The sequence below is a fragment of the Hypanus sabinus genome, chromosome 15, assembly GCF_030144855.1.
Source record: "Hypanus sabinus isolate sHypSab1 chromosome 15, sHypSab1.hap1, whole genome shotgun sequence".
Taxonomy (NCBI): domain Eukaryota; kingdom Metazoa; phylum Chordata; class Chondrichthyes; order Myliobatiformes; family Dasyatidae; genus Hypanus; species Hypanus sabinus.
Genome location: NC_082720.1, coordinates 46,327,627 through 46,355,387, shown reverse-complemented (window position 1 = coordinate 46,355,387; position 27,761 = coordinate 46,327,627). Strand labels below are relative to the sequence as shown.

At 39.4% G+C, this 27,761-nt stretch overlaps 1 long non-coding RNA gene across 2 annotated transcripts in view; it reads left to right on the top strand.

Moving 5' to 3' along the window:
• LOC132405468 (uncharacterized) overlaps positions 1 to 14,973 on the top strand; it is a 30,733-nt gene extending 15,760 nt beyond the window's left edge. For both annotated transcript variants that reach the window (XR_009515883.1, XR_009515882.1), the window contains one exon: positions 7,784 to 14,973. This is a non-coding gene — a long non-coding RNA (uncharacterized LOC132405468). The remainder of the gene's footprint in view (positions 1 to 7,783) is intronic.
• Positions 14,974 to 27,761: the final 12,788 nt, after the last annotated feature.

Below are 27,761 nucleotides of genomic sequence, written 5' to 3'. Positions count from 1 at the left end.
AGTGTGATCTGATCAATTCCTTATAAAGCCTCAGCTCTTTATATATCTGAAAAACTTTTGATATCCTGTTTTGTATCATTGGCTAGCTTACCTTCATATTTCATCCTTGCTTTTGTATTCTAGCCCTCTCAAAATGAATGCTAACAGTACATTTGCCTTCCTTCCCACCAACTGAAACTGCAAGTTAACCTTTAGGGAATCCTGCACTGGGACTTGCAAGTCCCTTTACAGCTCTGATTTTTGAATGTTCTCCCTGTTCAGAAAGCAGTCTATGCCTTTATTCCTTTTATCAAAGTGTATGACCATATACTTCCCTACACTATATTTCATCTCCCAATTTGTCTAAATCCTCCTGCAGACTCCCTGCTTCTTCAACACTACCTGCATCTCTACCTTGTCTACAAACTTGGCCTCAAAGCCATGAATTCCCTCATCCAAATCATTGACATGCAATGTGAAAAGAAGCAGTTGTAATGCTGACCCCTGTGGAACAGCACTAGTTACTGGCAGCCAACCAGAAAAAGGCCCTTTATTTGCCTCCTGCCAGTCAGGAAATCTTCTATTTATGCTAGTATCTTTTCTGTATTACCATGCGGTCTTATCTTGTTAGGAAGCCTCATGTGGTTCACCTTGTCAAAAGCCTTCGAAATATCCATTGACTCTCCTTTGTCTATCCTGCCTGTTATTTCCTCCAAGAATTCCAACAGGTTTGTCAGGCAAGATTTCCCTTTAAGGAAATCATGTGCCTCCAAGTACCCTGAAACCTCATCCTTAATAATGGACTCCAACATTTTCACAACCATTGAAGTGAGGCTAACTGACATATAATTTCCTTTCTTCTGCCACCCTCCTTTCCTAAAGACTGGAGTGATATTTGCAATTTTCCAGTCTTGCAGACCATTTCAGAATTTAGTGATTCTTGAAAGAGCATTACCATAATCTCTTGCCTCCACAATCTCTTCAACTTACTCTTTTATAACCTTGGGATGTCGTCCATCTGGTACAGGTGACTGAACTAACTAAATAGCTGATGGTTTCCCAAGCACCTTCTCCTTAGTGATAGCAACTACACTTCTGCCACTTCACACTCTTGAATTTCTGGCATTCTTTTAGTGTCTCCTGCAGTGAAGACTGATGCAAAATACTTATTAAGTTTGTCTACCATTTTTTGGTCCTGTATTGCTACCTCTCCAGCATCATTTTCCAGCGGTCCGATATCCACTATTGCCTCTCCTACACTCTTAATATATCTGAAAAGGATTTGTTATCCTTTTAAATTATTGGTTTGCTTACCTACGTATTTCATCTTTCCTAAGGGATTTTTTTTAAAGTTGCCTTCTGTTGGTTTTTAAAGTTTCCCAATCCTTTAACTTCCCATAAACATTTGCTCTATTATTTGCCCTCTCATTTGCTTTTATTCAATCTTCAACTTCAATTGTTTGCCATCCTCCCTTTAAAATACTTATTAATCTTTAGGATGGATCTATCCTGCACTTTCTGAATTACTCCCAGAAACTCCAGCCTTTGCTGTTGTGTTGTCATCTCTGCTAGTTCCCCTTCCAATCAACTTTGGCCAGTTCCTCTCTCATGCCTCTGTGATACCCTATACTCCACTGTAATAATATGTTTGATTTGATCTTCTACCTCTCTAACTGCAGGAGGAATTCCATCATATTATGATTACTGCCTCCTAATAGTTTTCATTACCCTAATCTCCCTAATCAAATCACAGTGCTTAATTCAACACACACAAAATGCTGAAGGAACGCAGCAGGCCAGGCAGCATCTATGAAAAAAAGTACAGTCAATGTTTCGGGCTGAAACCCTTCGGTAGGACTGGAGAAAAATGCTGAGGAGTAGATTTGAATGGAAGGGGAGGGGACAGAGAAACGCCAGGTGATAGGTGAAACTTGGAGGGGGAGGTATGAAGCAAAGAGTTAGGAAGTTAATTGGTGAAAGAGACAGAGGCCATGGCCATGGAAGAAAGAAGAAAGGGGCGGGGTTTGGTGGGGGGAGAAGCACCAGAGGGAGGCAATGGGTGGTCAAGGAAATAACATGAGAGAGGGACAAGGGGATGGGAAATGGTGAAGGTGGGGTGGGGGGCTGGGCAGGCATTACTGGAAGTTTGAGAAATTGATGTTCTGGTGGACAGAGTATAGATGCTCGGCGAACCAGTCTCCCAATCTACGTCGGGTCTCACCGATATATGTACTAGAGGCCACTCTGGAACCACCCAACATAGTACATGACCCCAACAGACTCACAGGTAAAGTGTCGCATAACTCAGAATTGCCTTTCCCTTAGTGGGCTCAACCACAAGCTATTCTTTTTTAAAGCCACCTTGTAGTCATTCTACAAATTCTGTCTTGGAACCCAGCACCAACCTGATTTTTTCCAATCTATCTGCACATTGAAATCACCAATGACTATTGTAACATTGCCTTTATTACATAATTTTTTTATTTCCCATTGAAATTTATACCCCACGTCCTGGCTACTCTTTGGGACCTGTATACAACTCCCATTAGGATCTTTTTACCCTTGCATTTTCACAAATCTACCCACAGGGATTCTACATCTTCTGACCCTATGTTACCTTATTCTAAGGATTTGATTTAATTTTTCTTAAATCAACAAAGCCATCCCACCTCCCCGTCTACCTGCCTGTCCTTTTGATACAATGTGTATCCTTTGATGTTAAGCTCCCAACTATGATTTTCTTTCAGCCACGACTCAGTGATGCCCACAATGTTGTACAAGCCAATCTTTATTGGCTTGTAACTGTGCTACAAGATCATCTATCTTACTCTGTATACTACATGCATTCAAAGATAACACTTTCAGTCATGTATTCACCCCCCTTTTCAATTTTATCCATCACGTTACACATCAATTCATCCTACTGACTCCAGTTTTTCCCTATTTCTGCCAGTCCTTCTTCACAATCCATCTACTTGTTTACCAACTGTGCCATCCTCAGACCTCTCACTCCAGTTCCTATCCCCCTGCCAACTTTGTTTCAATGCTCTCCAACTGCTCCAGCAAACTTGGCCTCAAGGATATTGGTCTCCTTTGGGTTTAGGTGTAATCTGTCCTCTTTGCACAGATCATATCTTTTCCAGAAGATTTCCCAATTGTCCAGAAATCTGAAATGCTGCCCCTTGCACCAATTCCTCAGCCACACATTCATCTGCTAAATCATCCTATTCTTGCCCTCATTGGCACGTGGCACAAGAAGCAATCCAGGGATTACTGCCCTGGAGGTCCAGCTTTTCAGCTTTCTACCCAACTCCCTATATTCTCTTCACAGGATGCCCTTTTCCTACCTATGTCATTGGTGCCAATTTGTAGCATGACTTCTGGCTTCTCACCCTCTGCCTGTAAATTGTTGTGGATCTAGTCAGAGTCATCCCTGACCGTGGCACTTGTGAAGCAGTATACCACATGCCCACAGAGTCTCCTGTCTGTTCCTCTGACTATGGAATTCCTATCAGTACTGCACTCCTCCCACCTTCCCTTCTGTGCCAGAGCCAGGCTGAATGCCAGAGACCTAGTCACTAAGGCTTCCCCTGGTAGGTTTCTCCCCCTCCCACCCCAACAGTATTCAAATTGGTATACCTAGAACAGCCACAGGGGTACTCTGCATTGGCTACCTCCATTTCCCATCCCCTTGATCCTCTCCTGGTCATCACCCAGTTACCTGCCTCCTGCAACTTAGGGGTGACTATCTCCTATCTGCCACCTCCTCATTCTCCCATTTGAGCCTGAAGGTCATCAAGTTGCAGCTCCATTTCCTTAACAGGGTCTCTGAGGAGCTGCATATTGATGCAGTTATGCAGATGTAGATATCAGGGGGACTGAAGGTCTCCCCAAGTTCTCAGATATCACAAAAAGAATATACCACCGAATCTGGACCCATTCTCAGCACATTAACTATATGCGAATAGGCAAAGAAAGAGAGAAATATAATTTAGTACAAACCTACTTAGAACCGCCACCTGTGCTTGTCCAAGCATGTTGAGCCAAAGCCTCCCACTCTAATACTGGCCCTATTGTAACCTCCTGCATGAATAGTCTAATGCTTTCCTTCTACACAGCTCGTAAACCACCATTTTTCTTGCATCCATGTGCCTATCCAAGAGTCTCTTGTATATTGCTATTGTATCACCCCTTGCAGCAGTGGGTTCCAGGTACTTACCACTCTCTGTGTGACAAAACTTACCTCTGACATCTCCCCCAGCTTTCCTCTATCCATCTCTCTTGTTTTGGTCATTGTTGTCCTTGAAAAGGTATTGGCTGTCCAGTCTATCTATGCCTCTCATAATCTTATAGAACTCCATCAAGCCGCTTCTCATTCTTCTTCACTCTGAAAGCAAAACCTTAGCTTACTCAGCCTTGAACTGGTGAGCTCATCTGTGGTAATGATTGTACTTAGCTTGTGTGATGTCTTGAATTTGCTGGTCCCAGCTACATTCATGCTCTAGTATTGGCTGAATTTGGATTAATTGTGTTAAATCTCATGTCCCTCGATCTTATGTAAAGTGAATATCAGTCTGATTGCTTTAGTATTTTTTACTCCTGTGACCTTTTACATTTTACTGTTACAGTTGCAGTAAAATTTTGCAAATCCAAATTCTAATATATTTGATAAAGATACTCAGATTACCATTCTACAGACATGACTAAAGAAATCACCAAAGGAAGGAGAAATAAAGATTTGGAGTTTCATACCTAAAGTTACTTTAACTCAACAAGTTCTACAGAACCAATTACAGATGCTAAATAATAGCTGAATCATTCTGAGGTCAGCTGTCTAACTCCTTTCTGCATATTCTGCTAATAACCTACAAATTTACGAAGTATTGACTGCGAAACACATAAGCACACTTCTTTACCTTCTAACTTCAGTTCTTCATTGGCAAAGAGATTGCACATCAGGAAGTGAATGCTGCAGGCTTTGGCCTTGATAGGTGGTCTGATATTCCTTCAGTTTCATTTATGTCAGCCTTCTGATAAGTCCTTACTTTTCTCAGCATTTCTTTGGACTTCTAGGTCAATTTGAAAAGACATTGAAGGCAATTCTACATTGCAAGCCTACAAGCAAATACAATGAGAGGGGCTGCTGTTGATGGTGTCACATTTCAGGGAGAATTTGAACCTGGGATAGTGTTGGATAAGAAATTATAAGGACAGGATTTAGGTTAATAGGCATGACTTAGTAAAGAGGAACAGATTTGGAAAGATGAAATTTGGTTTAGCTTGGTGGCAGGAACAGCAAGAAAAAAGGAAAGAAAAGTTTGTTGGAATTGAAAAAATAATGGTTATGGAGTTATTAAATTGATATAAAATTCTGTGAACCCATTTCCTGTAGTCTGATGGAATTGCAATAGTTTTGAAAATAGCTCTATTGATCAAAGTATATGATTTCTCATGAAAAGCAAATTATTTAGCAAAGCTATTGCAATCAAGACTTAAATATACATGATTTTTGTGTGCTAGGAATATATAATTTTACTATTTTATACTGTTCTATTTAGCTTTTAGAAGCAGCAACTTATAATTAATAAGAGTTTTATTTTACAATTTGTCTTATTCATTTGAAGAAGAGCTCATAACATTGTAGGATATTTCTATTTCCAGATTAGCTGTAGACTTAAAATATAATCTCCAATGGTTTTATAGTTCTTTCTAAATACAGTATAAAATGGTGTAACTTGTCTTTCCTGAGATAATTTAGAGTCTGCAAATTGGCAGAAGTCCTGTTGAGAAATAATTTCTGACCTCCTTATAACACTGCCAAGAAGCATTATTTCTTCTCATTGACAGGGTGACTTTCTAAGAAAGATAATCAGGCTCATGCACATCACTGAAAAGCAGCTGTGCGTTTTAGAAATTTCTGAAGCCTCTGTCTGCCTTTAGAAGTACAAAGCAGCAACAGTTGGTGTGACAACATAGATGGTGACCCAGTGTCACTCAGGAGTTGCTATCACTAAATTTATATCAAGTGAGGAGTTAGAATTGACTGTGGATGTCCTTACCTTTATCAAATTCAAACTATAGCTTTGTCAGTTCCTTCATTTCTACTAGTAATTGCATCTCTAACAATTTTCTTATTTCTTTTAACATCTGCCTTTTGCAGCTGTCTGCCATGCTTCAATTATTACCTGGCAAAGCAGCTATAGTGCTTTCTGGAATACATCTCAAGCCCCCAACTTTCTACTCTCATGCCATGTAATCAGTACAATTACTATGGCCAATTTATTGACTGGTTTTCTTGCCATTGTTTCATAAATACCCACTGTCTAAACTTGCAATGCAAGCTTGAGCATGTTAGGTTGCTGGGGAAAAAAAAGCACGTTCCAGACTTACTTTGCAAGGCTTGCAACTTTGTTTTAAAATTCCACCCCGGCTTTAAGTAAAGCTAATAATAGCTGATTAACTTGCACTGCCCTTGTGGACTTTATGTGCAGTTGACCAAGTGAGTGGGTGAACAGCTGGCATTCACATATTAAAATGGCGTTGGCATTAGATTTATTTGACATGCTCGCAGTTTCTTATATTTCCTTATCTTATAAGTGAAGGCCATTGGTCCCATTGAACCCCATTGATCATATAATCCTCCCCATTTCTCCTTCTCCCCACACCGATTCTCTTATCATGCAGGGGTAATTTACAGTAAACACTTTAACCTACTAAGAAATTTGGGAGCAAACATGAGGAAATCTTCAGATGCTGGAAATTCAAACAACACACACAAAATGCTGGTGGAACACAGCAGGCCAGGCAGCATCTATAAGGAGAAGCACTGTCGACGTTTTGGGCCAAGACCCTTCGTCAGGACTAACTGAAAGGATTGATGCTGCCTGGCCTGCTGTGTTCCACCAGCATTTTGTGTGTGTTGTAAGGAATTTGGGAGGTTGCTCAGGGAAATCTATGTGATCTGTCAGACATGCAAATTCTACACAAAATGACCACCAGAGGTCAGTATTGCTGGAGCTGTGAATCAGAGCCAGCATGTACTGTGCTTCTCACTTGCTGGTAATGCAAGTTCTATTTAGATGCTTTACACTCCAATTTAGATGTGCTCAATACCCAGTCTGATTGTTAAAATCAGATTTGTATTTTGATGCACACCAAATTTGTCCTGTAAGAGTACATTCTACAATCATCATTACTCCAATCTTCCCATTGCTTCACCACTGTTCTATTTTACAACACTTCCCTAGAAGCAACTTGGTTAGCATCCCTCTTATCTCACACCTCTGGATTTGTCAAGATCAAAAATTTAACCAAACCTATTTTCAGCCCAATTTATATGCCCGGAATGAAAACAGAAAATGCTGGCAATACTTAGCCAGCATAGCTTTTCTTGGATGAAGAGGGAAGGGTGCAGGAAAAGAATTAACATCCTAAATCATTGATCTATTATCAGAGTATATTATCATTCAAAACCTGATCAGTCTGAAACATTAACTCTGCCTTTCTCTTTCCATGGATCCTGCTTGATCTGCAAAGTTTTTACTAGTATTTCCCAACCTTATTTCCAATTTACAATGTTCAGAGCATATTTTTGTTTGTATTAGCTGTTTATTCAATTTTCCAAGATGTAACTCAGTGGATAAGAAATGTTCTGATCTGGGGATCAGTTTTAAGGCATTATTAAGATGCAACCATAAACATTACCTCTGACTTTTTCTGTGTCAAAACTGCTAAAGTCACCCAATATTATTTTTGCATTGCTTTATGAAGATTTTACAAATGTTGATGTGTTTTTAATCCTCAGGACATCACTGTAGGAGTTCCTCAGGGAAGTGTCCTAGGACCAACCATCTTCAGCAGTTTCATCAATGACCCTCCTTCCGTAAAAAGGTCAGCGGGAGGTGGGGGGGGGGAATGTTCGCACCATTTGTGTCTCGTCAGATAGTGAGGCAGTTCATACCTGATGAACCATCAATAACTCTCTGAGACGTGAGCCAAGATATCAGCTTTTATTGACTGGAAGAAGGAACAAGCAGTAATTGACCACCATGCTACATCCTGGAGACTGAGAGGCAGCACTCAGGCCCCAATCGCCTTTATACCGGGGTCAGTGGAAGGAGCCACAGGAGCTGTCAGCACGGGGAGCGTGTCCAGACAGGTATATGTAGTTCACCACAATACCCAAGTGCAGCAGGACCTCGACAATACCCAGGCTTGGGCTGACAAGTGACAAGTAACATTCAAGCCACGCAAGTTCCAGGCAATGGCCATCTCCAACAAGAGAGGCTCTAACCATCGTCCCTTAACATTCAGTTATATCACCATCACTGAATCCCCTACTATCAACATCGTGGGGGTTACCATTGACAGGAAACTGAGCAGGTCTAGCCATATAAACACTGTGGCTACCAGAGCAGGTTAAAGGCTAGGAATCCTGCAGCATGTAACTCACCTCCTGACTCCCCAAAGCCTGTCCATCATCTACAAGACTCGGGTCAGGAGGGTAATGGAATACTCGCCACTCGCCTGGATGAGTGCAGCTCCATCAACACTTGAGAAGTTTGACACCCCAGCATAAGGCAGCCACTTGACTGGTACCCCTTCCACAAGCATCCAATCCCTCCACCATGAATGAACAATTGTGTATTATCTACAAAGTGCAGTGCAACAACACACTAAAGTTCCTAAGGTAGATCTTCCAGACCCATGGCCACCACCGTCATGAAGAACGAGAACAGCAGATACCTGGGAACACCACCACTTGGAAATCCCCTCCAAGTCACTCACCATCCTGACTTGGAAACATATCGCCGTTCCTTCATTGTCGCTGTGTCAAAATTCCCTCCCTAACTGCACTGTGGGTGCACTTACACCTCAGGGACAGCAGTGGTTCAAGAAGGCATCTCATCACCACCTTCTGAAGGGCAACTAGGGATGGTCAATAAATGGTGGCCTAGCTGGCAATGCCCACATCCCATAAATTAATTTAAAAAATCAGCTCATGGTGGTCCACACAGAAAACTACCTTCTCCTTTCATGTTAGTTAAGTAGGGCACTTTAATTAAATAATCCAGAATGGAAAAAAAATGCATATTAGTAACAGTGACCAGGTAACTTTTGGATTGCTGTTAAAAGCCCATTTGGTTCATTAGTATCTAATGGAACAAAATCAACTGTTCACAACTGGCCTGTGGTGATTCCTCAGCCAGAACAATGTGGTTGGCTCTTATTTGCTCTGAAATCACTCATCAAGCTACTGAATTGAAGAGGAAGTAGGGAAAGGCAACAAATGTCAGGATTGCCAGCAATATTGACATATTGTGAGTGATTGAAAATAATGCATCTTGAAAGGACCTGCCTTAAAGCAACCTTTCATAAAATTCACAATTCATATGCCAACACATAATGTAGTAATATTGTATGTGCATTGCACTCCATTCTGAAACTGGGCATCCCTGACATCAATTAAACAGAATTTTAGTAGTAGAGTTTCACTTGTGCACATCGCATCTTTCATTAGGTGCACATACATTTCTACCCAGTCTGTTTTATTTGGATTTATTTGGAGATGCAGCGCAGAATAGGCCCTTTTGCCCTTCAGGCTGTGCCACCCAGCAACCCCGACAACTCCTGATTTAACCTATTCACAGGACAATTTACAATGACCAAAGAACCTACTAGCTAGTATTTGGACGGCGGGAGGAAAGTGGAGCACATGTAGAAAGCCCATGGGGAGGATGTATGGGCTTCTTACAGATGTCATTGAATTGAACTCCAAACTCCGATGCCCCGAGCTGTAATAGCATCGTGCTAACTGCTACACTACCCTGGTGTTACTGGTAGATTGGCAAATGTTGATAAAGGCAAATAAACTTGTTTTAAAGTGCTTGGGATCCTCCTTATCCATCTGACAAGCTACATTATGGTTAACAATACATGTGACTACAGCTCTCCTCAAAGCCATGTATTAGGAGCTTATTGACAAGGGCTTGGGCTAGTGACCACCTGAATAATGAAGTGGGAGTATGAACTGAGGGTAAACTTCAAAAATAAAATAGTTTTTGTCTATGAAAAACTAAATATGAACAAAAATTGTATTCTCTTCAGTTTAAAACTGTTTTATTACACCATCAATACTTAGAAGATTATTTCAGTTTATGAGAACCCTAGCCAAATCAAATGACCTTGTATTTGAATTAGATGATAGAGTACAGCTACCACCCATTTATTCCAACTAATCCACAAGCCTCCTCTGTTTTCCCGTTCCCCTCATCCTTTCACCATTATAATTTCATATTCCAATTATTCCTAGGTGTTTTTGCTGAAGTTCTGTATGTAGTGCGCTATGTTAATGGAGTCTCTGAAATTAGAAAAATCTTTTGAGGAAAAATATTTCAATAAAGAGCATTTGGTTCTTTCAATCACTCAGACACAGAAGGGAGTAATGTACTGATATTTCTGATTTTGGATAAGACCATCACAATCAAGCATTTAGATGTCACAGTTCTTCATCATGCATTGACATCGTCCAATTCCAGTATATTATTCTGAAAGTCTTTGTAATAATTGGAGTTTTATGTTTGCACTTGTAACTGTTATGGTTGGGTGAAATGTTCTTTACTGAAAAGCAAAGTATTTGTATATAAAACTGGAAAAGACACTGTACAAAGTAAAATGCTGGTGTTTGGTTGTTAGGAGATGTCAGTTATGATACCACATGAGCTTCAGTTACATGATTAAGCTTCAATAAGTATTTAATTACCGATATATACAGTATATTATGATATAATAAGATTATAAAAGCTGCTACATTAATACATTATTTCTTCCATTTACATATTAGCAATCTTATCATCTTCCATTCCAGCATCATAATTTCCATGCACTACATTTGATTGGGACTGTTCATTTTCTTACCTCCTTTATCTTGTGACTTCAACCAGTAATTGCATAATCCAGGCAGATAAAGCATTTCCAATTTCTCTCAGAAGCATAGATGGCTCTCCAAAATTCACACGTAAAACTCACTCAATGTTCCAAACTCAAATATGCCTCCTGGCACTGGTCCCTGTGTAATACTATTAAATACAGACCTCTTGCACAAATAAGACCCTTGAACCAGCACCCTCTGTCTTCTACGCACAAGCCAGTTCTGAATCCAAACAGCCATCTTAACCTTCTGGGTTAGCCTCCCATCAGGGATTTTATCAAATGCCTTACTGAAATCATGTAGACAACATCTGTGGCCCTACCATCATCAATCTCTCTCATCACCTTGTCAAAAAACACAATCAAGTTGGTAAGGCGCGACCTGCCCCACTCAAGGACATACTAACTCTTCCTAATTAGACCATGGGTTTCCAAATGCTCATATATCCTAACTCTAACAATTTTCTCCAGCAATTTCCCTACAATTGAAATGAGACTCGCAGGTCTACAGGTCCCAGGATTTTCCCTTGTTCCCTTCTTGAATAGAGGTACAACATTAGCCACTCACCAGTCCTCTGGGCCCTTGCCTGCCCTTCCAATCAACTTTGGACAGCTCTTCTTTCATGCCTCTGTTGTTACTTTTACTCAACTGTAATAAAAATACCCTCGTTTGCTGAGCCACAAGCTGTTCTAAAACCTATATTGGTTGATATTCTACAAATTTCTTTCCTTGGGATTCAGAACCAAACTGGTTTTTCCTGGACTACATATTTATTAGGTCCCTGATGATCACCGTGATATTGCCTTTCTCCTGTTGTAATTTATACTGACATCTTGGGTACTATTTGGAGGCCTGTATATCTCTTTAATTCAGGGTCTTTTTACCCATGTAGTTTACTGACTCTATCAACAAGGATTCTGCATCATCTGATCCTATGACACCTTGTGATAAGGATTTAATTTCATTTAATACTAATAGAGCCATCTCACCCCATCAGCCCAATGCCTTTTCTTCCCCAAGGATGTGTAACCTTGGATGTTTAGTTCACAGCTATTGCCTTCTTTCAGACATGACTGCACTATTGTCACAAGAATTCAACTCCACTTCTCCCACACTAATCTTTGAGTCACAGAGTTAACTCTTAATCTGTGTCAATATGTGCATGGCTTGGGCAACAATCCAAAGTTATTACCTTTTTTTGTTCTTTTTTAAATGTAGTCCATAACTGCTCATAATCCCTCCGCATAACCTCTTTCCTTGTTCTGCTTGTATCGTTGGTACCTACATGGACGATGACAACTGGATTCAAATTCCTCTGCAGGTCAGATGAGTCATCCCAAACCTGGGCACCAGGCAGGCAATACAGCCATCTAGTCCCTCAATCTTTGCAACAGAGAACTGTGTCTATACAATTCTGTTCCCTATTACGACCACATTTTTATTTATTTATATATATGCAAAATCTCTCCCTCTCTCACTCTCCTCCCCTCCCTCTCCCCCTTCCCCCTCCTTTTGGATGGCTCCCTAAATCACATTGCCACGATTAGGCTGCTCATCCTTCTTGCATTCCCCTCCCTTCCATCCTCCTGTATCCACAAGGAACAAGAATCTCTGAACATAAAGTATACTGCAGATGCTGTAGTCAAATCAAGATGTACAAACAAGCTGGATGAACTCAGCAGGTCGGGCAGCATCCGTTGAAATGAGCAGTCAACATTTCGGGCCGAGACCCTTCCTCAGGACTGAAGAAGGAGGGGGCAGGGGCCCTATAAAGAAGGTGAGGGGAGGGTGGAAGGTGCCAGGTGAAAAACCAATCAGAGGAAAGATCAAGGGTTGAGGGAGGGGAATCAGGGAAGGGATAGGCTGGAGAGGTGAAGAAGGAATGAAAAGGGAAAGCACTATTGGGTAGTAGAAGAAGGCAGAATCATGAGAGAGGTGATAGGCAGCAAGAGGAGGAGGCAGAGTGAAAGTGGGATGGTGGAAGGGAGAGGGAGGGAATTACTGGAAGTTGGAGAGTTCGATGTTCATACCAAGGGGCTGGGGGCTACCCAGACGGTACCTCATATACCTGCTTAATTCAACGGATGCTGCCCAACCTGCTGAGTTCATCCAGCTTGTTTGTACATCTTGACAAGAATCTCTGACCTGTTGGGCAAGCTCAAGGGCTACGGCTTCTCCAGCACCACCTCTTGGATCCCTGCACCTACCTCATATGCAGTCACACCCTCTTGTTCTCACAGACTGAATCTAAAGGGTGTGACTGCCTCCTGAAACAGTGTCCAGGTAAATCTCCTCCTCCGTGATACATCAGTGTTTGAAGCTCAGCTTCCAGGTCATCAACTTTGAGCCCAAGTTCCTCAAACCAACATTTGTTGCAGATGTGGTCACCATGAATCACAATGAGTCCATCAGCTACCATATCATACAAATACAACACACCTTCTTCTGACTTTTAATGACTGTTGGCAATCCAATTTAGGGTGCATTACTGCCACCAACTGGACTGGAGTGTGGTGTAGAGAATGGGAAGATAAAATTCTTACTAGCTTGCTGTGTCTGCGCCCAGGTATACTGTATATATCAAGTAAAAACGCACACACTGGCATGTTCACGTTGCAATGAGAGAGGGAACAATGTGCATGTGTAGACAACAAATCAATATGTAATGCTAAGGGGGGAATATTTTTGGTCTAAAAGAAATAGATCCATATATTACACTTCCTCCCCCTTTAGATTAATGCAACATAAAACTGAATGTAATATATATATATATATATATATATACATACACACACACACTTTCCCTTTCATAAATCCATATTCCAAATAAACATGCCTTCACAATAACAGTCCATAACTAACTTCACAGTTCCAAAAGCTCAGTATTTTGGGTGTGATGCACCATCAATAACTCACTCTGAGATGTAAAGGCGAGATATCGGCTTTTATTGACTGGAAGAAGGAACAATAGTGAGTGACCACCATACTACATCCTGAAGACTGAGAGGCCGGGCTCAGACCTCAATCGCCTTTATACCGGGGTCTGTGGGAAGAGCCACAGGAGCAGTCAGCAGGGGGCATGTCCAAACAGGTATATGTAGTTCACCACAGGGTGTTTCTTTCAGGATAGCGCCTCTGGACCTGTGGTGTGGCATCAGGTTTATCTTATCTAAGACAGCGTTCACAGTTTCCAGTGTTATTTGCTGTCAGTGACATGATCATCACTGAGAGGTGAGTCCAGTGACTGCAATGTGTCTGTCTTGTTGGATCCGGTTGACTCAGGTGTGTTTTTCAGTTGAGCATCCAGTATCTGGTCCACATGATGTCTCCATGTCTGATTTCCAACATCCACTGTGTACATCAGCGGTCCAGTTCTTGTTGCTATCCTACTGGGTGTCCAGTTGTTTTCTTGGCCTACCAGCCCAATCTCAAAGCTGCTTGCTGTTTCACTTGACCACTGGCTGAACTGTTTATTCTGTACTTCCCTCTGCAGATCTAGTTTCAGGAAGTCAAGGAGAGACCTGAGATTCCTGCTCATGAACAGCATTGCAGGTGTTTGATTTGTCGTCGCATGAACATAGTTCTGAAACACAAAAAATAAGTTGTCCACCTAGTGCTGTAGAGAAACGTCCTCCTTGTCCTTGCTTTAATGGACTTCTTGAAGGTTTGGATAAACCATTCAGCTAACCTATTTGTTGCTGGGTGGTGAGGAACTGACTTGAAATATCTGATGCCATTTTTCTTTGGGGAGGGAACAATGCGCATGCACAGACAACAGATGAATACACTGTGTTAAGAGGGGTATGTCATTGCTCTAAAAGAAATGGATCCATACATTACTAGTTCATTATCAAATTAAAACAGTTATCTGAAAAAGCTACACTGTAAATAATGAAAGACAATACTGTGAATTAAAGTCATTTCCATAACTTAATAAAGTTTATAAATGAAAATTGTCAACCCCAAAAATAGTAGTGTAGCCTGCATTTGATTTCTTTGAACCTTACATGCTTCACATTGTAAAAGAATGTGTTCAACTGTTTCATAATAATGACAAAACCTACACACCCCAGAGTGATGGTTTCCAACAAGATACAAGGAACAATCAACCATTGTATGCCCAGTTTGAAGTTGAGTCAATATAATTCCTTCAGTTCTTGTTTTATCTCCTTCTCCCATCAACCCACCAGTTTTCTGTAAAGGTGTCTCCCCGTATGCCCATTATCCCTCAAATCTTGCCGTAATCCCCTAATTCCTAATCCCACCGATCCCTTAGCTTCTGATTTGCTAATCTGAAGGCCTATATCAGGGGTCGGCAACATTTACCACTGAAAGAGCCAATATGGACCCATTTCCCACAGAAAAGAAAACACTGGGAGCCACAAAACCCGTTTGACATTTAAAATGAAATAACACTGCATACAACGGTTTTTTTTTTGCCTTTATGCTATGTATAAACAAACTATAATGTGTTGTATTTATGAAATTGATGAACTCCTGCAGAGAAAACGAAATTACATTTCTGCATGCAACAAAAACATTTTGAACTCCGAAAAAAAGACGTTGGGTTGAAGGGTACTCCAAGGTAGCCTACCTTGGATCGAAGAATTAAAAGAAAGCGCGCACTGGCGGGTGTCAGGCATTGGCAGTGGTGATGTATATTAATAGCGATAAAAAACACGTTGTAGCGGTGTGCTACACGCAGCGCTAAAATAAAGACACTGCAGTCAAAGGTAACTTTATTGGAACTAAACAGCCTTGATTTAAAGCCTCCCTCAACCCGTCCCCGTGGGCGTGGATGCTCCAAAAGACACGTACTCACAAACCCCCGTAGGCTATCTCCCTTAGCTGGAATGGTGGCTAATTGTGAGCCGGTTCGGATGTGCTAGGAAATGGGGTCTCCACAACGTTTTTAGATTGTACAAGATCACCATAATCTTCAAATTTTGAATTACATTTCAAAAACTAACAAACTACGGGGAGCCGCAGCACAGAGATCAAAGAGTCGCATGCGGCTCCGGAGCCGCGGGTTGCCGACCCTTGGCCTATATCAACAGATGAACTTTTAACTGCTTTTTTAGCTAAACAATCAGCTGGCTCATTTCCCTCAACACCTCTATGTGCAGTGCAGGGACCCACAAGAAAGACAAGTAAAACAATACTTTGAATATGAAATAAAGTCCAAACAGCTCCCAGGAGTAAATTTGACCTACCACCAGAATAACTTGTTTTTAGACTAATCAAAACCAAAAAATAATCTGAACAAATTACAACTTTGCAAAGACAAATTTCCTCCACCCACTGTAAGCCCCAAATGATGGCAACCAATTCTGCTGATGAATGGTTAGTAAGATTTTCCTTTATTGTCACATGTAATTCTGCCACAAAAACAGCCACACCAACATTCCCAGGTATCTTTTGATCCATCAGTTAAAGTGGTAACGTATCATAATTATTTTCCTTAACATATTGATGAACCAACAGGCTTTCAGGCATAACAGAATCCTTAAGCTTCATTAAATCATGTAACCTAAAGTCATTGGAAAAAGCCAAGGTGGAGTTACCAAGAATGCCACATTGGGACAGATGACGTAATTCAGCAAATCCATATTCCTAGCGTTTTAAGAACCCAGCCACCCAAAACTAAAGACACTCTCCTTGTGATATTCCCAACGGTCCTCCAACATACTTTCTTTTTTCAATATTTTTAATAATTTTCACATAGAAGAATACAGAGTATAAATATTATGAAAGATAGAACAGTAATGAATACATTATATTTGATCACATTTGCAATCACAGTATCCTATATTCATAATCATACACGTACATTAATTAAATTGTAATTTGAACTTAACAGAATGATTATTTCTTTGATTCCCTCAAATTAATCCCGTTTGTTAACATTAACTTCATCCTCTGCAACTGTAAGGATAATTGTCCAATTTCAACCAGTAAAGCCTGTGCTTGTATCACATCCAGACATTTTAAATTTGAAGATAAAGCTGATCAATAAGCCACACAGCTATTATCAAGCACAGATCTAATTAAACAAATACAAATGGTCAATAAAGATTTTCATGTAGCACCACTAGAATACCAACATAGACACCCAAGGATATTTAATGCTCCTTTACATTTATTAATAATTTTACTGATATGGTGCTTCCATGTTTCTTACCACGGATACCTCAAGAGTTTGACCATATCATTTCATATCAAGTGCAGGTCTATTGATTCTCTTTGTAAAACAGATAACTTGTGTCTTAGCAACTGAAAGCTTAAATCCCCATCTATTTGCCCACTGTTCAAACTTATTAATCACTAATTTAATCCTATGTATAGTTAAATTGAAATTTCTACCTCTAATCTATAAAGCTCCATCATCTGCTAAAAGTAATTTACCCACACCAGTACCTATCTCAGAGAAAATATCATTAATCATAATATTAAACAATAAAGGGTTACAAATTTTGCCTTGTGGGGTCCCATTCTCTATCTCACAGATGCCCAAATATACCTTACCCACCCTTACCTGGATAGACCGTTCCAAATAAAAAATACTCAGAAAAAATTATACAACCTTCTTCTCACTTCTAACTTAATCAAAAGACCGTCCTCCATAATATATGCTTTTCCAATATAAAAAACCTGCTATTACAACTTCTTAATTACCTGTGCTTTAACTAATATCATTACCCCTGTTTTCCAAAATATAATTCAACTGCTCTATTACCATATGTTCCAAAAGTTTATGCAAATCAGACATTGATATTGATCTACAAGTAGAAGAATCTGACGAGGGTTTCCCAGGTTTTAAAATAGGCCATTTTTCATGAGGAGGGAAGATGGGCTAACCTCCAAATATGATCTAAAGATTCTAATATTATCTCAAGAGTCATATGGTTAACTATACAATAACATACATTATCCTTTCCTGGAGGCATCTGACCTGTACTTTTAATAGCCTTCTTAAATTCCCACAAAGAAAACTCTACATCACTAATACTATCATTGCTGCAGCTGGCTTCCAACACATCGGGGTACTCACTTAAAATCTTATCCCTACACCTTTAAACCTCTTCACTTAAATTATCTTGATTATGAGTTACAGCATATAACCTAGCCAGTAGCTCAACCTTCTGTATTTCAGTAACAATCATACAACCTTCTTTAATCAATACTGGAATGTTGTTATCCATACTAATCCCTTCCACTTTCTTAATCATTCCCCAAACATCTTCAAGTTTAATATTCCTTTCAGTACTATCATAATATGACTTACAGTAAACTTCTATTGTAATCTTCACCACTTTCCTCACCATGACCTGTGCCCTTTTAAACTTAATAAGGTCACTTGGAGAGTGATACTTCTTAACTTTCCTAAATACCTTATTCTCTCTGTAACTGCCTCTGCACACTCCTCAGTCACCATGGTACAACATTTCCCCTATTAATGCCCCATTTAATAGGAAACACTTCCAACATAATTTGATGAAAAATGTGACATAAACTTTCATTACAGACTTTCACATTGTCCTCAACATTGAGCCTTGTCAAATGTCTATCACATAAAACCTTAAACTTCTTCCAACTTGCTTTACCAAAAGTCTACCTCCTAAAAGTGGGCTCCTGTCCCCTGTATAAATCCAAACCCGCTAATAATCATAGGAAAATGATCACTCCCCAGTGATTCATCTCTCATGACATCCCACTCATTCACGTCAGCCAAAATGTTTGAAACTAAAGTTAAATCTTTAGCAGTTTCAGAAATATTATGAACACTAAATCTTATGCCCCTCCCATCATTAAGGCACACAAAATGGGAAATATCTAAAAACTTTTCTACATATCGAACCATTACCATCATTTCGCAAACAACCCCACAGTGAACTGTGTATGTGAAAATCACACCATACAGCCCATAGTGAGCTAGAACTACATAAACTTTATAACAAATACATATATATAAAACGTTGGGAGGAGTTAATCAATCAGAAATAAACTTATTACGTCTTGATCTCTAGAAATCAGGCTTCTCACATTCAACTGCAATTTCTTAACCCCATTCTGTACCTTCATAAGTAGACTGAAATGCAGATGCCCTCACCTATCAGAACCTCACTTACAGCTTCCTACATAACACCAGTTATATCAAGGTAGCTTTCAGCAGTTTTCATAATAATTTTACTTCTCTCAGTATAACCAGATGACTGAGCAGTACAATTCACCACATCCATTATACACGTTACAAACTTCATTTTATTAGCTTGTAAAGTATCCTTAGTAAGAGAACCTTGGTGTCGACATATATCCACTTACTTCACAGCCTGCTCTCTGACTGGTAATACTTTATCAACATTCTGTTTAACTTTTTGCAAGGCCTCGGCATAAGACAGACCTAACCATACTTTCACCTGTTGAACTTCAGCTGCCTTCTTAAGCACTTCACTTCATTTTTAAGCTGCACTATGTTCTCCTCTGCAATTACAACAGTTAAATTTTACACCTTCTTCACAATATTCATACTTATGTTCCCCACTATACTTACTACATCTTAGTTTCCCTCAACATACTACCACAACATGCCCACATCTCTGACATTTAAAACATCTAAGCAGAGGTGGAATATAAGCTCATACATTATAATTAACATATCTTAAACTAACTCTATCAGGGAGCCTCACCTCATCAAAATAAATCAAGGCAGATAAACTTTCCACCCTTTTTCCACTTCTAACTACTTGCAATCTCTTTACCTCCTTAATCTTGCCTCCCAATAAATGAGATTTAACCTCTTCTATAGAAATCTCCACCAGAACACCTGTTATAACACCCCTAATACCTTTATTTTCATTAGGCAGCATTGATACTTTTTGCCAAGTAATGTCTTCAAACGTGAAAACTTCTCACAGTTTCTTATCCTTACAACTGATTATAACACATTACCTCCTGTTAAAGTACAAGCACAATCTATATCCCCTATAGAAAATTTCAATTCTCTAGTAAATTTAAAGGGATTGATGGAAGAAGGCTGTTCTGGGTCAAATGTAACCTTAACTTCTTCCTTTTTATAAAAAAAATCCCATCCTTCCTCTCCATCACTTTTCCTTTTTCCAGATCTACATTCAACTTCATTCCAACCTCTTCCTGGCAACCGGCAGTCTCCTGTACCCTCCATTTCCAGTTCCTTTTCCAGATCCTCCCCCTAGCTGAACCTATACTATTTCCCAACATCACCAACTGCCACTCCTCTCATACCCCCCTACAACACACTTGATCCTGCATCCTTTAGTTGTAATCTGGTGTTTTTTGACAATTACTATGTTATCAGTAACCTCATTTAAGTCTCAGCTGCAAGCTCACTAAGTAATTAGTCTGAGTCATTGAAGGAGGAAGCTTAAGGGTCTCCAGCCAATGCATCACACTGACATTGGGTTACTCAGTTGAAGGTTTCCTTCCTTTCATTGACAGCTGCTGTCCAATTAGCCAATAAGCCGATGAGAAATGCTGTTTTAATATTTTTCCTGCTTTCACTCTCAGCCCTGCAAAGTGAAACTCATCAGCCATGAGACTCTTCGTTTTAAAACCTTTCTGTTCTCGCCCTTGCTCCTTGAATCCTGGATTTCAACCACTTAATTTCAGAATTCTTAAATGTGAACTAAATCAGATATTACAGCCCTTCTCTAATTTTTTGTGATGGTTTTCCTACGTATATCCTCATTTTCAAATAGTTGCTTTCTATGTATCTCATCCTCATGCATTATAAATATTCAAGTATACACACTTTAAAAACTGTTTAATAATTAATCTATTTTCTCCACGAGTTCAAAGATATTTCCATATCTTGGTTACTGTAAAGAACATATTAGCATTGTGCTCTGCCACAAAAAATTAACAACATTTCAATCTTGCTTAGCACTCTCGATCCATCCACTCCCAGTATTCTCACTTGTTAGAGCAAGAATTCCATCAATCTAAAGACTGAGACTTTTGTCCCTTTCATAAATTTCTTTAACTACTGAATTTTTATGGCATATGCTTTATGTGAGGTAGAATCAGTTTTATTCCCTAGCTGTTACTGAAGATGATCTTCTGACCATCTTTCTTCACTAAGGTTACTTATTTTCCATTTCAGTTATATTGACCCACGCTTCTAAGTTACTTAAATTTGACTTGCATTAAATTCATGCTGACTTCCCCTAATCAATCCATTAACAGGATGGAGGTAAGGTGGAGGTTCAGATGGCTTTTAAGTATGTTGCTGATTATTGTTTCTTAAATATTTCTTGCTTCCAAAATATTTGGCTGTTGCCATTGAGTTTATCCCTGCAACTTTTTTCTTCTGAACAAAATGTCAATGTGGGGCTGATATTAAGAGAAAATTCTTCACTGAGAAGGTTAGTAATGGTCAAACTGCAAAGGCTGTGCCTGCTTAATTACTGAATATGTGCAAAGTTCAGTCTGATAGATTTACTGGAAATAAGGCAAGAACAGATATGGATATTAGGCTAGCACAGGCATGGGCAAACTACCGCCCGGGGGCCATATGCGGCCCATTAAGCTTTTTAATCCGGCCCGCAGAACTTGATGAAATTATATTAATAAACCTTGTTAACGTTTTTTCCCCGCAATTTTGGCGTTTTCCCAATAGATGACACACTCTATATACATTGACCTTTGTTGAGGTGCAGTGTATTACTCCACATTTGCGCTTTACTCTTTGTTCGGCTCGACCTATTTGTGTGAACAGGCGATCAGCGTCATGAACATCAACAAAGCCAGCCACAGATCCAAGTTAACTGACCAACACCTCAGATCCATCCTGAGAATCGCCACAACAAAACTAAATCCAGACTTTGATGCGCTGGCTAAAAAGGGAGACCAACAACACTGTTCCCACTGAAATTAAAAATAAGTTTCTTCGTTGTGTTATGTAAAAAATGCATTTGAAAATATTTTTTTCAATAAGCCTTACATGTTACATGTCATTTCTGTTAAGTGATGGACATGAGTAGTGCGCAGGTGCACGTACGTTCTCAAAATAAAAAATGCACTCCAGATCAAATAACGAGCTCCGCATACTGGCGCGCTCTCACTGTTCTGTCATTGTGCGGGTCGTTGTTGAGCTTTGGCACAGGGGACAATTGAATAAGAAGGAGCAGGACAAGTAGACCTGCAACTCCTACCGTTTTTGAAATAAAGACAGTCAGGAGGAGAATGATGATGATAATATCTTGAAGGATAACAGAATTTACAGTGCTTTAAAATAATAACTGTTACTATTAAAAAAAGCTGTATTTTATTCATTTAATTTTCAGTGTTTTAAAAGTCATTTCAATAAATAGCTTAACACCATGGGACTTCAAAGACAGATATTTTGTTGTAATGCATTTGTTCATTTTCAATTGAAATTAAAGCACATGTTTTCTACATATCCCATGATATTTTATTTTCTCTTATGAGGTGTATTACCAAAACACTCCATCCATCTGCTCCTGGTCTGGGACCCCTGTCAAATTTTAGAACCCTTTGTGGCCCACAAGTCAAAAAAGTTTGCCCACCCCTGGGCTAGCAAGTGGTGTTGAAGTAATGTCAGATAGACCTCGTTGAGAGAACAAACCAGGTTTCAGGTGATCCTCTTTTTCTTAGTTTTATCTTGTTGTTGTTTTAATACACTGTACTTCAGCCACACAATTCTCCAAATACTGTGCTCTTTTTTATTCCTTTCATTAACCTGATTTTAATAAAAACACCATATGCTGAATTACTTTCAGCTGTCACTCTGGAATCATATTCCTAAACAATATTGTTCTTTTGCCTCTGTTTCTTTCTTTAAGATGCATGAGGCAGGTTTTGTTTGACAAGGCATTTGCCATGCATTTTGATATATTTTACTATTGTTAAAGATATATATTAACACTAGATTTTATTTTTCTTCAATGCAGTATATTTATTCTTGACCTGGTTGTTTACAAATCTTTTGTTTCACAGATGAAGTAAGCCAGAATTATTATTAATTTCTCAATTTTGGAAAAGAGTGAAATTAAACTTTAAAGTTACAGCTCATTGAGAAAACAATAGGCTGATAAAATATGGTATGCCTTGCTTAATAAATGAAGCAATCAGTATGTGTATGTAACAGTTGCTTGTACACTGTCGTTTATAGGATTGCTTTTACATTTACAGTGCCTATAAAAAGTATTCAGTTTTTATGTTTTATTGTTTTAAAACATTGAATTACAGTGGGATTAATTTGGCTTTTTTGACACTGGTCAACAGGAAAAGACTTTTCATGTCAGAGTGAAAACAGATCTCAACAAAGTGATCTAAATTAATTACAAATATAAAACACAAAATAATTGATTGCATAAGTATTCACCCTCCCCCCCCCTTTAATATGACCCACCAAATCATCACTGGTGCAGCCAATTGGTTTTAGAAGTCACATAATTAGTTAAGTTGAGATCTGTTTTTTGGAGACCTGTGTGCAGTCAAGGTGTTTCAATTGAGTGTAGTCAAAATACACCTGTATCTGGAAGGTCCAACTGCTGGTGAGTCAGTATCCTGGCAATAACTACACCATGAAGACAAAAGAACACTCTAAGCAACTCCATGAAAGGGTTATTGAAAAGCACAAGTCAGGAGACGGATACAAGAAAATTTCCAAGTACCTGCATATCCCTTGGAGTACAGCTAAATCAATCATCAAGAAATGAAAAGAATATGGCACAGCTGTAAATCTGCATCCAGTTGACATACTGTTTTCCACAGGTGCTTCCTGGCTTGCTGAGTTCCCACAGCATTTAGTGTGTGTCTCGGATTTCCAGCATCTGCAGATTTTCTTGTTTGTGATTGGAGTATATTAAGGTAATTAATTTTACAATGTGATTGTAAATGACAAAGGGCATATCCAGTCTATATAAATAGAATAAGAAATGCTGCACCAAAATTATTACTTTCATGTTAAAAACCATTCCAAATTTAGTTGAAAATATGCTTTTGGAGTGAGAGACTTTCTATGAAAGGAGCTGTTGTACACTTTTGTCCAAATATTAGACCTATTGACATGGATTTTTGTGTATAAAAAGTGTTTTGTGACTGTTTTATGTGTTTGTGTTCTATTCCTGTTGAAGTCACACTCATTGGGAAATTGGAATGAGCATTTGCAGTTGCAAATCACCTGAACATAAGTTTAATTTCTGTCATATTTCACATAAAAGATGACCCATTTGCATATGCAGATTGTTTTAATGACTTGATGACTGAAATTGGATCAAAAGATTGTAACTTACGTGCTTTATAAATATCTTTATTTAAAAAAAGGAATACATCATGCTGATGGAGTGACTTATGCCTGTCTTGAAATGACCCAGTACATTATTGTCATATGTAAATAAATATCCCCTGTGCTTTTAAAATTACAAAATAAAATTGGAGTCACTGTCCTTAGTAATAAATCTGTCAATTGCTAACTGTTGCTCATAGATTCTCAACATCTGGATTCAATTTTGCTGCTCATCAAAGGAGTTTGTGATCATAGGATAGTATTAGGCCCTCGCCTTGCTATGGGCTGGTGAGGAGATATTTGCTCCTAAAAGCAAAAATGCACTATCATTGCTTTTCTATCCCTATGGTACCAACCCACTTCAGTAAGAAGTAAGAGATGCTGTTTTTAAAGATGAACAAACTGCAATCATAATTTCACAAAGCAAGGTGCCTCAACTTCTTGCCTTCTGCTATGGCATTAATGAAATACTGGCACCCAAATGCACAGTTGAAAGTTCAAAATACATTTATTGGCGAAGTATGTATATATTATACAACCTTGAAATTTGTCTCTTTACAGTCAGCCACAAAACAAAGAAACCCAAAAGAACTCATTTTAAAAAAGACCGTCAAACACCCAATGTGCAGAAAATTAAAAAAAAAACAAATCATGCAAATTAAAACAAGCAGATCGCATTCAGAACTGAAGATTTCGAAAGAGAATCTGTTCACAGACATGAAGCATAGCCTCAGTTTCCGTGCGAAGCTGAACTGGCCCACCCTCTGCTTCAGGCCCCGACACCCTGACCTTTTCAATCTGGCCCGGCACTTAAATCGTTGTCCAAACATCGGGTTCTGTCACTTTGATGTGCTCTGGGGCCAGGACCTCGCTGCCTGAATTCGGTCTGGCACGTAAATCATCATCAATCTGAAGCCAGTTTCCAGCCGCTTGCTTTTCACCAATAGTGAAGTCAACCTACTAACCCGACTAAAAGATTTCATGACCATTTTTATGCTATTCCAAAATAGATATTTTGTTGATACAAATTAATGGTACAATAATGAAAGCAATTCTATTTCTGTGAATGTTTCTGTATTGCTGGTTATTGAGAGAACAGTTGATGTGACTTACTGCCAATATGCATAAAATATTAGAGTTGTACAGCACAGAGATGGACTCCTTTGGCCCACCTCTTTTAGGCCAACCAGAATGCCTGTCTGTGCTAATCCATTTGCCTGAATTAGGCCCATGTGCCTTTCCTGTTTAAGTACCAGTGCAAATTCCTTTTAAAATTTGTAATTGTTCTTGCCTCTACCACTTCCTCAGGTTGTTTCATCCAGCTGTTTGTCCTAGAATATCATCAATATTTGTGTGAAAAATGTACTTCTCAATCCATATACTGGAGAGGTATGGAGATTGTGCAGCAGAAAGAATGAATTTAGCTAGGCATTTAATTTCTAGTTTAAGTAGTTCAGCACAATATTGTGGGCCATAGGGCTAGTTCCAGTGCTGTACCATGTTCTGTCTCCTTTAAATTTCTCACCTTAAACATGTGCCCTTCAGTTCTTCACTCCCATGTCTTGGGACAAAGACTCTCACTATTAATCCTATCTAAGCCTTCCATAATTAAAGCTTCATAAAATTACCACAAGCTTTCTGTGTTCCAGTAGGAATAAACCAAGCCTATCTATCTTTTCATCCCTACATTCCAGGCAATTTCTGGCGATTCCTTTTTGCACTCTTCCTATTGCTACAATATCTTTCCTGCAGAGTGACAACCAGAACTGTACACAATGCTCCCAAATGTTTCAACCAATATTTTTGTAAAGCTGCAACATGACATCCCAACTCATAAACTTGATGCCTCAGAGTATGAATGAATATATGCCAAATGTGTTTTTCTATTACCCCATCCACCTGTCAACATTTTTAGTGAGCGGCGGACTTGCACCCCAAGATCCTTTTGTATATCAGTGCTTCTAAGTTCCCTGATGTTCAGTCTATACACTCTTAAAAAAAAAATTGACTTCCTAAGGTGCGCTAACTCACAGTTGTTTGGATTAAATTGCACTTGCCTCCACTCTGCCAAGCTTTCCATCTGACCTATGTCCCACTGTAACTTTAGACAACTTCTTTGCTATCTACAACTGCATACATTTTCATGCATCTGCAAGCTTACTAATCAGTCTACCTATATTCTCATCCAAGTTTCCCAAAAGTTAGCATATATAGGAAGAACAATATATAGGTAGAAAGATATAAAAGTAATAGGGTTGTAGTTGTGGGGAATTGTAATTATCCCTACATTCATTGGGATTCCTTAGTCATGGGGTGTAAATAAAATGTGTTTTTTAAGCAGTACATAGAGAGTCCTACTGTAGGTGGCACTTTACTAGACCTTAAGGAATAAGAATGGGCAAGTGACACAAGTGTTTTTGCAGACACTTCAGGAACAGTGACCATAGCTTGGCAAGCTTCAAGGTAATCTTGAAAAAGATAAGATTGGTCCCAGAGGTAGAGTCCTATACTGGGTATAGGTAATTTTTAATAGCGTAAGACTGGACCTGGCAGAAGAAGACAGGGAGCAGCTGCTCAGGAGGAAAACAGCATCTGATAAGTGGGAGGCAGTTTAGAGCAAGGTGAAGAGTTCAAGATAGCGAGTAGATTCATGTAAGGTAAGAAGCAAAGAAGATAAGTTAAAGAAGGATATTGAAGGTTTGATCACAGAAAAGAAGGAAGCACAATGGATTATGATTCATTGGGACACACTGGGACCAGTATTTAATACCATCATTACCACAATGCTGATTGAAAAGTTACAGAAGCTGGGCCCCTGTACCTCCCTCTGCAACTGTATCCTTGACTTCCTAATGGGAAGATCACAATCTGTGCGGTTTGGTGATAACATCTCCTTCTTGCTGACAATCGACACTGGTGCACCTCAGGGGTGTGTGCTTAGCCCACTGTTCTACTCTCTATACACATGACTGTGTGGCTAGGCATAGCACAAATACCATCCATAAATTTGATGATGATACACCCATTGTTGGTAGAATCTCAGATAGTGATGAGAGGGTGTACAGGAGTGAGATATGCCAACTAGTGGAGTAGTGCAGTAAGACGAAAGAGCTGATTGTGGACTTCAGGAAGGGTAAGATGAAGGAACACATACCAATCCTCATAGAGGGATCAGAAGTGGAGAGAGTGAGTAGTTTCAAGTTCCCGAGGTCAAGGTCTCTGAGTACCTAACCTGGTCCCAACATATCAATACAGTTATAAAGAAGGCAAGACAGCGACTATACTTCATTAGGAGTTTGAAGAGATTTGGTATGTCAACAAGTACACTCAAAAACTTCTATAGATGTACCATGGAGAGCATTCTGACAGGTTGCATCACTGTCTGGTATGGGGGCGGATATAACCACATATATCCCATATAACCCTCACCTCCAAATACCTGTCTAATAGTCTTAAATTTCACTAGTGTATCTGCCTCCACCACTGACTCAGGCAGAGCATTCCATGCACCAACCACACTCTGAGTAAAAAACCTTCCTGTAATATCCCCCTTGAACTTCCCAC